Source organism: Eumetopias jubatus, unplaced genomic scaffold (assembly GCF_037043125.1).
Source record: "Eumetopias jubatus isolate StellerSeaLion01/CBP00866 unplaced genomic scaffold, mEumJub1_p1.0 scaffold_9, whole genome shotgun sequence".
Lineage (NCBI taxonomy): Eukaryota > Metazoa > Chordata > Mammalia > Carnivora > Otariidae > Eumetopias > Eumetopias jubatus.
In genome coordinates this window covers 133823909-133836301 of record NW_028274815.1, presented here as the reverse complement: position 1 = coordinate 133836301, position 12393 = coordinate 133823909, and the positions used below count along the sequence as shown (strand labels likewise).

The following is a 12393-nucleotide window of genomic DNA, read 5'->3' as shown; positions in this document are numbered from 1 at the left end:
GGAAAAGGTCACAGAGCTTCTATGCTCTCTCCCTGCCTGCCACTCTTCCCAAATCTCCAAGTGTTCACCAACATAGAAACCCTCTGACCCTGGTCCTTTTGAGTTTTTATAGAGGCTTCCTTGCATAGGCTTGATTGATTAATTCACTGGTCACTGGTGGCTGATCAACCTCTATTTACAGAGGTCTGGAGGTGGGACTGAAAGTTCCAACCCTCTATTCACAGAATTAGTTTTCCTGGCAACCAGCTTCTGTTCTCTACTGCAGTCCAAAACTTATCATTAACAAAAGCACCTTTATTGCCCTCACCACTCTGGACACCCCAAGGGTTTTAGGAGCTCTGTGCCAGAACCGAGACAAAGACCAAATATGTATTTCTTATTATAACTCACAGACCACAAATTCAGGAAGATTTGACAAATGCATATACTATGTAATGCATATCTCTATAGAGATACAGAACATTTTTGTCATCCTAATGGATTCCCTTGTAACTTTCCAGCCCATTCCTGACCACTAATCCAAAATTTAGTACTTGTTCTAATTTTGTATAAAATTGGACTAATTTTCAACTATTCTAGCACTAATATACTGGAATTATCTAGTATAAATTCACTTTGCTCTGGCATTTTTCATTCAACACTCAATTTGGGGGGATATAGCCATGTTGTAACATATATTACTTTGCCCCTTTTATTGCTAAGTGGTACCCATTGAATGGATATACCACTTAAAAAAAATTCTACTCATGGAATACATGTTAATTTTTCTTAATAATGTCTAATGAATGTAAGTCAAATTTATCAAATTTTTTCTTGTATGCTTAGTGTTTCTGTCCTAAGAAATCTTTGCCTAACTCAAGGTCATAAAGATATTTTCTTATGCTTCATTTTGAAAATGTTACAGTTTTAGCTCCTATATTTAGGTCTATGTTTATCTTTTTTTTTTTTTGTCTATGTTTATCTTGATTTAAACTTTTCATTGGGAGTGAAGAAGGCATCGAGATTCATCTTTTGTTCCATGTGTGTCTCCAATTGTTCCAGCATCATTTGTTGAACAGACTTTCTTTTCCCCATTGAAATGTTTTGGTAACTGCAAAAATAATCGATTGATTATATACATATGGGTCTATTTCTGGATTCTGTATTCAGGTCATTTATTTTTGTGCCAATGCCACACTAGCTTGATACGTGTAGAATTATGGTAAGTCTTAAAATCAGGTAAGGGAAAGTTTTTGCTACTTTTTTTAAAGATTTTATTTATTTGAGAGAGAGTGCACACAAGCACCACCTCCCCCAACCCCCACCCCTGCAAGCATGAGTGGTGGAGGGGCTGAGGGACAAGCAGACCCCGAGACTCCCTGCTAAGTGTAGAGCCCCATGTAGGGGCTCCAAACAGGGGCTCCATGTGGGGCTGAACATGGGGCTCGATCCCAGGACCCTGAGATCACGACCTGAGCCAAAGTCAGATGCTTAACCAACTGAGCAGCCCAGGTGCCCCTGTTATTTATTTTATTTATTTTTTAATATTGCTCTTGCCTCAGTTAAGGTCTAAATCTTCTGCATTTCTATATAAATCTACAGAATCTGTCAAATTGACAATCACAAAAATAGTCACTGAGATTATGACTAGGATTGCACTGATTCTATAAATTTGACAGTTAACAACACAAAGACTTAAAAGGTATATAGTCATATCTATTTACTTAGATCCTCTTAATTTTATTCTCAGTAATACTATGTATTTTCAGTGGGGTGGTCTTGCACATCTTTCATAAAATTTAAGACTATTTTATGTATATGGATGATACTGTAATTGATATTTAAAAATAAATTCCAATTTTTGGAAACTATAAAGAAATACAATTTCTTTTCATATATTGACATCGGCTCTTGCAACCTTGTTAAATCGATTTAGTAGTCTTAGAAAAATCTACATAAACAATTACATAATCTGTAAATAAAAATACTTTTGGGTGCCTGTGTGGCTCAGTTAAATAAGTGTCTGACTTCAGCTCAGGTCATGATCTTGGGGTCTTGGGATCAAGCCCCGCCTCTGGCTCCCCATTCAGAGGGCAGTCTGCTTCTCCCTTTGCTCCTCCCCCACTCTTGTGTGCCCTCCTTCTCAAATAAATAAAATCTTTAAAAAAGGTATCTTTACTTATTTATTTTAATGTTTATGACTTTCCTAATTTTTTTCATGTATTTGCATGTGTGTTTATTGATTTTGGTGTTATCACACTTCCTGGTGCCTCTAAGTACCCTGTTGAATAAAATTAGGCGTTCCCGATCTTAAGGAAAACTTGTTTTGTCTTTCATGACAGATCTTCAAGAGGTATCTTTCAGATACAATGGTACCTGTTTGTTTTTCATAGATTCCCATCAGAAAATTTTACAGATTGAGGAAGTCTCTGATTTTGTTCCTGCTTTTCTTCATCTGTTGTGATGATTATATGATTTTGCCTTTTTCTGCAAATGGTTGCATTGAATTGAAGGCTTCCAGTTGTATGGTTCTGCTTGGTGGGGAAGGGGAGATAAGTCATTCATTATTCTGTTATGGTTGAATTAGAAATCTGTTACCCAATCTTTCATGTAGAGTATAATATTTATGATTGAATTGGTGCACATTTAATAATAAAAATAACAATGATTGGGGTGCCTGGGTGGCTCAGTCGGCTGAGCATCCAACTCTTGATTTTGGCCAGGTCATGATCTCAGGGTCCTGGGATCCAGCCCTGCATATGGCTCCATGCTCAGCAGGGAATCTGCTTGAGGATTCTCTCCTCTCTCTCTGTCCCTCCCCTCCACTCTCTCTCTAAAATAAGTGAATCTTTTAAAAAAATAACAATGACAACAATGGCGGAACCAACAAGTAATGTATGGTGGAATACTTACTATGTGCTTTACACATTCTCTCATGCAACACTGACAACAGCCCCACAAGAGAAGTCTTTGTGGAGATGTATGTGAACCCTGAGATTTCACTCAGAATAAGTAACTTGCTCAAGGAAACATAGCTTGGAAAAGGAATAGTCTGAATTTGAATTATCTTATTCCCAAAACATACTTGTTTTAACACTATATACTACTATTGTTTATTATCTGTGTTCCCAAGTTTCTTTTAATGGACACCTACTATGTGTAAGACATTGTTGAGTTACAGACTTTCTTTTCAAAGATACCTTTGAACTGTTCTTATGTCTACCTCACTCTGGGTACATTAATTCTCTCTGTAGACAGATTTTGTATCAAAATGTCTGCCCAAATTCTGAGTTTGACAGTACAACCTTCATTTTTCATTTCTAAGCCTTGGCTTATAGATAACATGAAATATGCATGGATACCTTACACAACTCAGCCATGGCTCTATAGAAGTAGAAGCATTCTATCAAAAATATATCATCTCACTCAGGTAGATACACAATCTATATACAACAAGCTGCAGCCTCCCTTTCACCCTGATTCTTCTCATTCACAGAATGTTCAAATTTGATGCAAAAAATAATGGTTTAATTCAAAGGGCCTTTAAAAGATTGTCATCTAATTGAGAATAAATATGAAAAGACACATCATATCTGGGCTACAGATCATTGGAAATCAGCAGGTAAATGGTTCAGCTGAGGAACTCATCAATTACATACTGAGCATCTGCTTCTTTTATTAATTTAAGAAGTATTTATTGATGGCCTACTATGTGCAAAACACTTGGTCCTGCACTGGAAAAAAAAAAACAAAAACAAAAACAGTGACGAATGTTAAATATGGTCCCTATCATCCCCCAAAGAACCTAGATTTGTAAATACTATGTGCAAAGCTCTCTGTCATCATAGATTCTGTAGGTTGATGACAATGGTGGGAGTTTATAAAAATCACTAACATTTAATGTGTTTATTAGGTTCGAGGCTATGAGATAATGGCATATCTTAGGAAAGCCTTATTTTTTTTTTTAAAGATTTTATTTATTTGACAGAGACACAGCAAGAGAGGGAACACAAACAGAGGGCGTGGGAGAGGGGGAAGGATGCTTCCCGCTGAGCAAGGAGCCCAATGTGGGGCTCAATCCCAGGACCCTGGGATCATGACCTGAGCTGGGATCATGACCTGAGCCGAAGGCAGATGCTTAATGACTGAGCCACCCAGGCATCCCAGGAAAGACTTATTTTAGAGACTGGGAAACTGAAGCTTAAATATAACTTGCCAAAGGCCACACTCCATTACATGACAGAGCTGAGGTTATTACCTGATCCTTGGATTCCAGATCCTTTGCTCTTAACCACTGTGCTTTACAAACTCCACCAATGATGTATGTCAGATCCATGCAGGCAACTGAATTGTTTGAAAAATTATTTATAACAATTTGTAAGGTTACATGTCCCTAGAAAGGAGTCCTTTCCTTGGAATCTTGATTTTTTTTTCTTTCCTTAAGCTCTCTTATTTTCCTTTCCTTCACCTGAAAACCATCCAAATGCCTTTCATTTCATGAAGAATTAAATCCAACCCATGTCAAATGTGCCCCTGCCAGGTCTTCCATATTCTGGCTCCTAACTCTGAATTAGTTGCATGCTAGCCTACCATGTGCTCCCTGGACATAAGTCACAGGGGACTTCTATCGGTCCTCCTAAGTCCCAAGATCTTTACCCCGGGCACTACCTGTCCCCCTGCCTGCTACACATGGCTTCCTGATATTAGCATTGCTGGTTTCTCCTCACCAGGTCTTGGCTCAGAGGTCACCTCTTCTGAGGATTGGGACTTCAACACATCCTTTTTGGGGAACATAGTGCAACCCATAACATACTCATTCATATTAGCCCTGTCTTACATATGAGAAAACAGAGAATGGGGTAGAGTAATTCACCTGAAATTATAGAGCCAGCAGATGGGGCAGCCTAAATCCCAATCCTGTGTATTTGACTGAAGAGTCTGCTCTCCCACAATGAGGCTCACAACTTCTATAGAAAGCACATGAAATTGGGTAGGAAGTGGAGGGAACACACAGCTCAAAACATCCGAAGATAAGAGTGCAGACCTGTTGCAGTTCTCAGCTGGGGCAGTATCACCCTCTAGGGAGCACTTGAGAAGACGTATGTAGTTCCTGGTTATAATAGCTGGGCGTTTTTCAGGGTCATGGAGAAACAGAATAATAAATGAGTAAAAATTGCTGGGGCCCAATGTCTGAAAGGTTGTCTACGGCCTGTGTACAATTGCCTTGGCTGAGAATGGATGCTTCTGCCACTGGTGCTAGAGGCCAAAGGTACACAAAGCTCTGGTAATGTCTGGAACATTTCTCCTTAACACAGGATTGTCCCTCCCAAGATGCCAGTTGCATCTCTGTTGGTTGGCAGTCTTTACACCTCTCTGTTTCAATGAGATCAGCCTCTTTGATGCCTTCTGTACTCACTTTTCCTCTTTGTGCCCTTATTCAAAGTATTTGCCTCTTTTCCCCACACTGGCATGCTCTTCCCCATCCTCCTTTTATCTGAGCCTACTCATCCTTAATAACTCAACTGAAGTCCCATCTTCTCCAATGCACTAATTCTTTGAGACCTCTCCACCATGAAATCCTAAAGCAGGGTTCACAGCACACCATTTAACATCTCATTATATATTGTTTCATTTTGTTTTGATGGTATCCTGTGTCTAGGTCTTATTTCCCCAATTAAATTCTGAACTTTTTCCTGGGTCTCCATGGTACCCAGGACAATCTGGGGCACATAGATAGTGATTTTTAGAAACAAGAAATATCTAGAGCAGCTTTCTCAGAGAACAGATTATTCTCCTCAGATCAGACACCTAGTGTGTTTTAGTTTTCAGAAATCTCATTATGCAGAATTTAGAATTAGAGAAGGACTTTCTGTGGTGTGCTTGGCCTACTCTGCTCTTTATTAGGTCTTCTGTAAACTAAGAGCCAAACTTCGTATTATAAAAATATTGCACATAAAGTATAATTAAGCATAAGAAGAAAATTAAAATAGTCTGCAATCCTGCCACCTAGTATAGCCTCAATTTTTGCATATACTTCAAAATATATATTTTTTCATACCATAGAATGGGAATAAATTAGACATACCTTGTCATTGGTTTTTTTCACTTAATATTTCATGAGCACCCAACCGCATTAATAAACATATTGAAACCCTCACTTTGAAACAGCCAGATTCTCTTTTATGAATGGAGCATCATTTGTGTTGGATGTTTCAATTATTTATTCATTTCACAAATATTTACTGATGTCTTGCTATATAGCAGGCACTGTTCTAAATACCAGGGATACAGTCTAAACAAAATAGACAAATCCCTTGCCCACCAGACAGTATTGTTCTAGTGAAGAAGTATTTCCAGTCCATGCTTCTTGTCAAGACGACATCAGTGATTCTCAGGGTGATCTGCCCTCCAGGAGTGATGTGTCCCCCAGCAGACATTTGACAATGTCTGGAAAGATTTTTTTGTTGTTACAGCTTACCAAGAGGCAGTTGGGTTGCTACTGATAACTAGTGGGTAGAGGCCAGGGATGCTCCTAACATCCTCCAAGGGCCAGGACAGACTCCCAAGACAAAAATATCTGGTCCACAATATCAATAGTGCCAAGGTTTAGAAACATGGCTCTACTCTGAGATAATATACTTCTAGTAAAAACAAATACACTTAGAATTTAGTCTCCCTGTGTAGAAGCCTTAATATGCTTAGTCACTTTGCTAGGAACTCTGTTCCCCCTTGCTGCTTTTGCCAAGATTTGAGGTCCAGAGGCTTCCAGTTACAATCTATTCATTGATTGAAAGTAAGAATATTAAAAAATAGAATTTCAGGCACCAAAGAATAAATTAGGGAAGTGCAAAGGGATATAAGAGGACTCCAGTTATCTTAGTATTCATCATTTGATTTACATTTAGCACCCTGGATGATGATCCTGATAGTGGGGATGTTGTTTGAAGATTATGGTGGGCTAAGTATAGTTTCATTACAGGAAAACTTAACTCGGAGACCTCTTCCTCCTTATTGCTGTGACTTTTTAAACATTTCCTTCAGAAAAAGAGCAAGTATTGACCTGAATGCAAAAAAAAATCAATGTTTTAAATTTTTCTTTTTTTATGAAGGGAGGTTATTTCATATATATTTTGAAAATACATTTTGTTTGACCTAGAAAGGGAATGGATAATTTACAGAGGACATGGTGAAAATTAAGCAGGTGGCTGTGAACTACATAGACGGTGCCAGAAGTGAACCATTTATTAATACATGGCTCGGTAGGCATATGTACCCAAACCCCACCCTGAAAATTCCTTTTTGGAAGGAAGAGAGGGGGAGTAGGAAGAAAACATCAACACAACCAAAACAAAACTGTATTGTAATCTCTTAAGTTTATGCTTTGGGGAATGAATCATTTTTATTTATTTTGCTGTCACAGTGGTAATTTCTTAAATTGGCTTTATTGATTATAAAGCATTTTATCCTATACAATTTAGACATGTGAATTGTTAAAAGGTGACTATTATGAACACAGGAAGTCACCACCAAAATGTATTAATAGGTGATATTTGGGGGTGGGAGCAGTTGCTATATTATGTTCTTTTGTGTTAAATAAAGCAGATTTCTTAATGGTGAATGATACCCCTTAATTGTGGGTTTGAATATATAGGATCATTAACTTACATGTAGACAACCAATTTGCATATTTCATAGGGTGGAATTGTCAAGTAATAGCCTCTATTTTCCACTTTACTTTGTATATAAGATTGCTATGATGGAGTTCTTATATGCAACATAAAACAATAGAGTCTTTCTGATTCTTTAAACGTGAAAACTTCAATGTGTGAAATGGAAATTCCTAATATTCAACTATATGAAATCATTTCTTCTGTTTCTAGAAAACTAGAAATATTTATTTGGTCCATTTTATAACTAACAGAACAGCACATATTTATCCTCCCAAATTGGGTATATTCTTGAATATTTGCCCTTGATATGTTGCTTGGTATTATGTCTTATGAACTTACAGCAAGTTGTTTATATTCGATAAGACTCATTTTTTCCAAATGAGCAAGAAAAGAAAATAGGAAAGATAAGATCAATTTCTCAAGCTTACTGTAAGTTTATAATAAACTAGACAAAAGTAAAATGGCTTAGCACAGACTGGTATGAAGACACCTGGTACAGAGATATTAATGACTCTCTTGCCTAAAAAAAAGTCACAGGTTGTTTGAATTAAAGCTACATATATTAAGATTAATAAATCTTGGAAACACTATGTTGAGTCAAGGGCAAGGACTGGGAGAGGGTGTAATTGGAGAGGACAACCTAAGGTGATCTTATCCATGTGGGTAATGAGGTGGGATGGTAGAATCCGTAAGTACTATTGCATTATTCTTTATAATTTGTTGCATGCCTTCATTAAAGATATAATAGGGTATAAAATTGAGCCTATTCCCTATTTAGTGATCATCAGAAAATGTGGTTAATATTGGCCATACTGCATGCTGCCTCTCACGTCATCTATCCCCTAGTGAGCCAAATTTGAGCTCAGTATAAGTATTTGTGTAGCACAGTGGATGGAAGCTTGGAATTTTACTCATCTATTGTTCCTTGTGTGTATTTAACTTAATGATTTTTATACCCAACGAGATGGTTTTCTTTGTTGACTGCCATTATAAGGCTTTTTTCCCCTGTGCAAATCTCTGAAGCCAGGTGTTTATCTATCTATTTATGTTTTGTAGCTCCCCACAGAAGCTCATGTCAAACAAGAGAAATATTACATATTTTTATATAGCTAGCAGAACAGTGAGATGTGATGTTAGTCATGCAACAATTGATGGCATGTTCCTGGGCTTCCAAGTCCATAAGTTATCTCCAATTTGCCTATGCTTGAAACCTTTACTAGGCCATATTTATGAGTTTCAGAAAGGTCTGTTTTTGGTTTGCCATGGTTCTGGGTTAAAAAAGCAAGATTTTTGCATTATCTAAGTATAATGCTCAGAGTAAAAGAAAGGCCTCACTTCAAGTTAGTATTTTTAATCTCTATTTTTTCTAACCAAATCCTCAGATAAACACTGGACTGACTGACAGTTAGTAGGTGTTACCTTCTAATTTGAAAATGAATTTTAATTTAACCTTCACATTGTTGAAGAAAAGTATTACTGTTCACTGAGTAATTAGACTTAATTGGTCTGAGGATTTAAATGTTGCCTTGACACCAAACATTTCAAACTGTGTATATTTCATGACTTTAAATGGACTCCTGAGACCACAGCTACCAGATATATTTTATCAGCTTGTGGTATACTTCTGTTAGCAAGCAAATGTAAAGGCCCAGTTGCTGATATTTGAAAATCAAAATCAAAATGAAGTAAAAACAATGGGTTTTCTGATTTCTGGACTGTATATGATACTGGGTTTTGTTTTGTTTTGTTTTGTTTTCCATAGCAGAGATTGACTGTACATATTGTTTTCTTATCGGTCTTTTAATTGACATAATCATTAAATATCTACCAATCAATATGACACCAAAAACACAAGCAACAAAAGCAAAATTAGACAAGTGGGCTTCCATTAAACCGAAAAACGTCTTTGCAGCAAAGGGAAAAACAATCAACAGAATGAAAAGGCCACCTATAGAATGAGAGAAGATATTTGCAAGCCATACATCTGATAAAGGATTAATATCCAAAACATGTAAGAAAACTCCTACAACTCAAAAGCAAAAAATTAAATAACCATTAAAAAATGGGCAAAGAGTTTAAATAGGTATTTCTCCAAAGGAGAAATACAAATGGCCAACAGGTATCCGAAAAGATGCTCCACATAACTAATCACTGGAGAAATGCGGATCCAAACCACAATGAGATGTCATCTCACATATGTTAGAATGGGTGTTTTCAAAGCAAAACAAAACCAAATCAAACACAACCCCTGTTGGCGAGGATGTGGAGAAATTGGAACTCTTGTGCACTGTTGCTGGGAATGCAAACTGGTGCAGCCACTGTGGAAAACTGTGGAGGTTCCCCCAAAATTAAAAATAGAATCAGCATATGAACCAGCAATGCTGCTTTTGGGCATATATCCAAAAAACCCTGAAATCAGGATCCAGAAGAAACCTATACACTCTGATGTTCATTGCAGTTATTATTCACAATAGCCAAGATACAGAAACAACCTAATGTTCATTGGCAGATAAATAGATAAAGAAAATGTGGTCTATACACAAATAGAATATTATTCAGGCTTAAACACAAAGGAAATCCTGATGAGAAGGATGAACCTGGGAGGTATTATGCTAAGTAAAATAAGCCAGACACAGAATAACAAATACTATATGAGTCTAGTTATATGAGGTCTTTAAAAAAGTTATGCTTTCAGGGCACCTAAGTGGTTCAATCGTTTAGCGTCTGCCTTCAGCTCAGGTCACGATCTCAGGGTCCTGGGATCGAGCCCCGCATTGGGCTCCCTGCTCGGCAGGAAGCCTGTTTCTCCCTCTCCCACTTCCCCTGCTTATGTTCCCTCTCTAGCTGTCTCTCTCTCTCTCTGTGTCAAATAAATAAATAAAATCTTAAAAAAAAAAATAGTCATGCTTTTAGAAACAGAGAATAAAATGGTGGTTACCAGAGCTGAAGAAAGAGTGAAACGGGGAGATGTTGTTCAAAGGACATCAAATCTCAGTCAGGCAAGATGAATAAATTCTCGAGATCTGCCATACAACATTGTGCCTATAGTAAACAATACTGCATCATGTGCTTAAAAATATGTTAAGAGGGTAGATCTCATGTTAAGTGTTCTTGCCATGGTAAAAATATTTAAAAAGTATATCTGCTGATCATAATATCTACCATTAAACACACCCCATACTTCAAATGTTCTGTCAGACTTTTTACATGCATTAAAAATAAGCCTCATGATATTTTATGAGATACGTTATTGTTTCTGTTTTAAAATAAACTGAATTCCAAGGAAGCATGATAAATGTTGCTTTTGTCTAATACAGTTTTGCTACTCTCACCCCAAAGATGGGGACATGGCCTATGCTGGGATCATTGTAACATCTATAGGGTGTGATTTTATAATGATCACATGATCAAACTTGGACCAATCAAATGCGCTCTCTGGTATTTTTCTCACTGAAACTGGTGAGGAAGACTTTTCTTCTGTTAGGTCATAGAACTGGATACAAGTGGATCTGATGTAGACAGGAGCCACGTTTCCCACTATTCAAAGATAAAACCCAACTTTGACAGAAGACATGAGAGAAGAATACCAAAGAACTCCTAATGACTTTGAGTGTTTAGACCTAATTATAATCAGAGTTTTTCAACTTTGGCACTGCTGACATTTTTGGACTAAGTATTTCCTCAATGGGGAAGGGGGCTCTCTGGTGATGACCTCTACGTGACACTAGATGCCAGAAGCACCCAATTTCCTGCAGTTGTGACAAGGATGTCTTCAGACATTGTTAAACTTCTCCTGGGGAGTGGGATGAGGAGGGGCAAAATCACCCCCTATTGAGAACTACAGAGGTATAACTAAGAATATCATCACCACTGTGTTGGTCAGTTATTCGAGCTATGAAATCTCCATTTGCTTAAATTCATCTGCATTTGGTCTCTGTAAATTATAACCAAAGGAATCTTGACTAGTTTGAAAATGATCAGTAACTTGCCCAAAGTCATAGAAAGTCTTAGAGCACTTTGCTAAGTCTATGCCTTAAGGAAAACAAAAGGATTTACATTTTCATATATATATGTATATATGAGGGTGCGTAAGAGGGACCTGGAAGCAAAGAGCTTTAAAAGTAAGTTTTTCAAAAAAACAAAAATAAGTTTTTCCATGTGAGTGAGTGAGTGAGATGCACTCCAGGCCTGGGGTGGAGAAGGACATGATGCACCGTGGGATCTGGGGCTGGGCAGACAGTGGGCAGGATAGAGGCGACCCTGGAGCAGCACTTGGAGGACACAATCAAGAATCTATCCATTGCTGGAGTCCTGTGCTCGGATTCACAAGGACCTAATCTGGGCTGCTGTGGGACCCCATCAAGTGAAGCACGCTGGGGGATATCTGCTTTAGCCCAGCAAGCTGCTAAGCTAACCTCAGACCCCACTTATTTTCCTGTGGTGTCTATAGGATCACATAACGGGAATATTAGGATCCAGAAATACAATGGCATCACAGTGGCAATGCACAAAATGGCCTCTTGACATCTCATATCAGTTCTCTAGCAGCCTGTCATAGGGGCTTAATTCTACCTGTGCTAATTATCTTGTAGAACTATTAAAGTTCCATACGTGAGGCCATTTATCTAGTGTGCATTGGGCACTTTTCTATTCATTACAGAGTAAGCTGCTTTTTGACACTCAATGGGCTGACTTATCAAAATATTAGTAAGAAAGCCTCATTTTATGAAGCAGCAGGCCCAGA

The 12393-nt window shown here is 37.7% G+C and overlaps 1 pseudogene; it reads left to right on the top strand.

The window, feature by feature from the left end:
• The first annotated feature begins 10576 nt into the window (after positions 1-10576).
• On the top strand, positions 10577-12173 carry LOC148163619 (ragulator complex protein LAMTOR5 pseudogene; annotated as a pseudogene).
• The last annotated feature ends 220 nt before the right edge of the window (positions 12174-12393 follow it).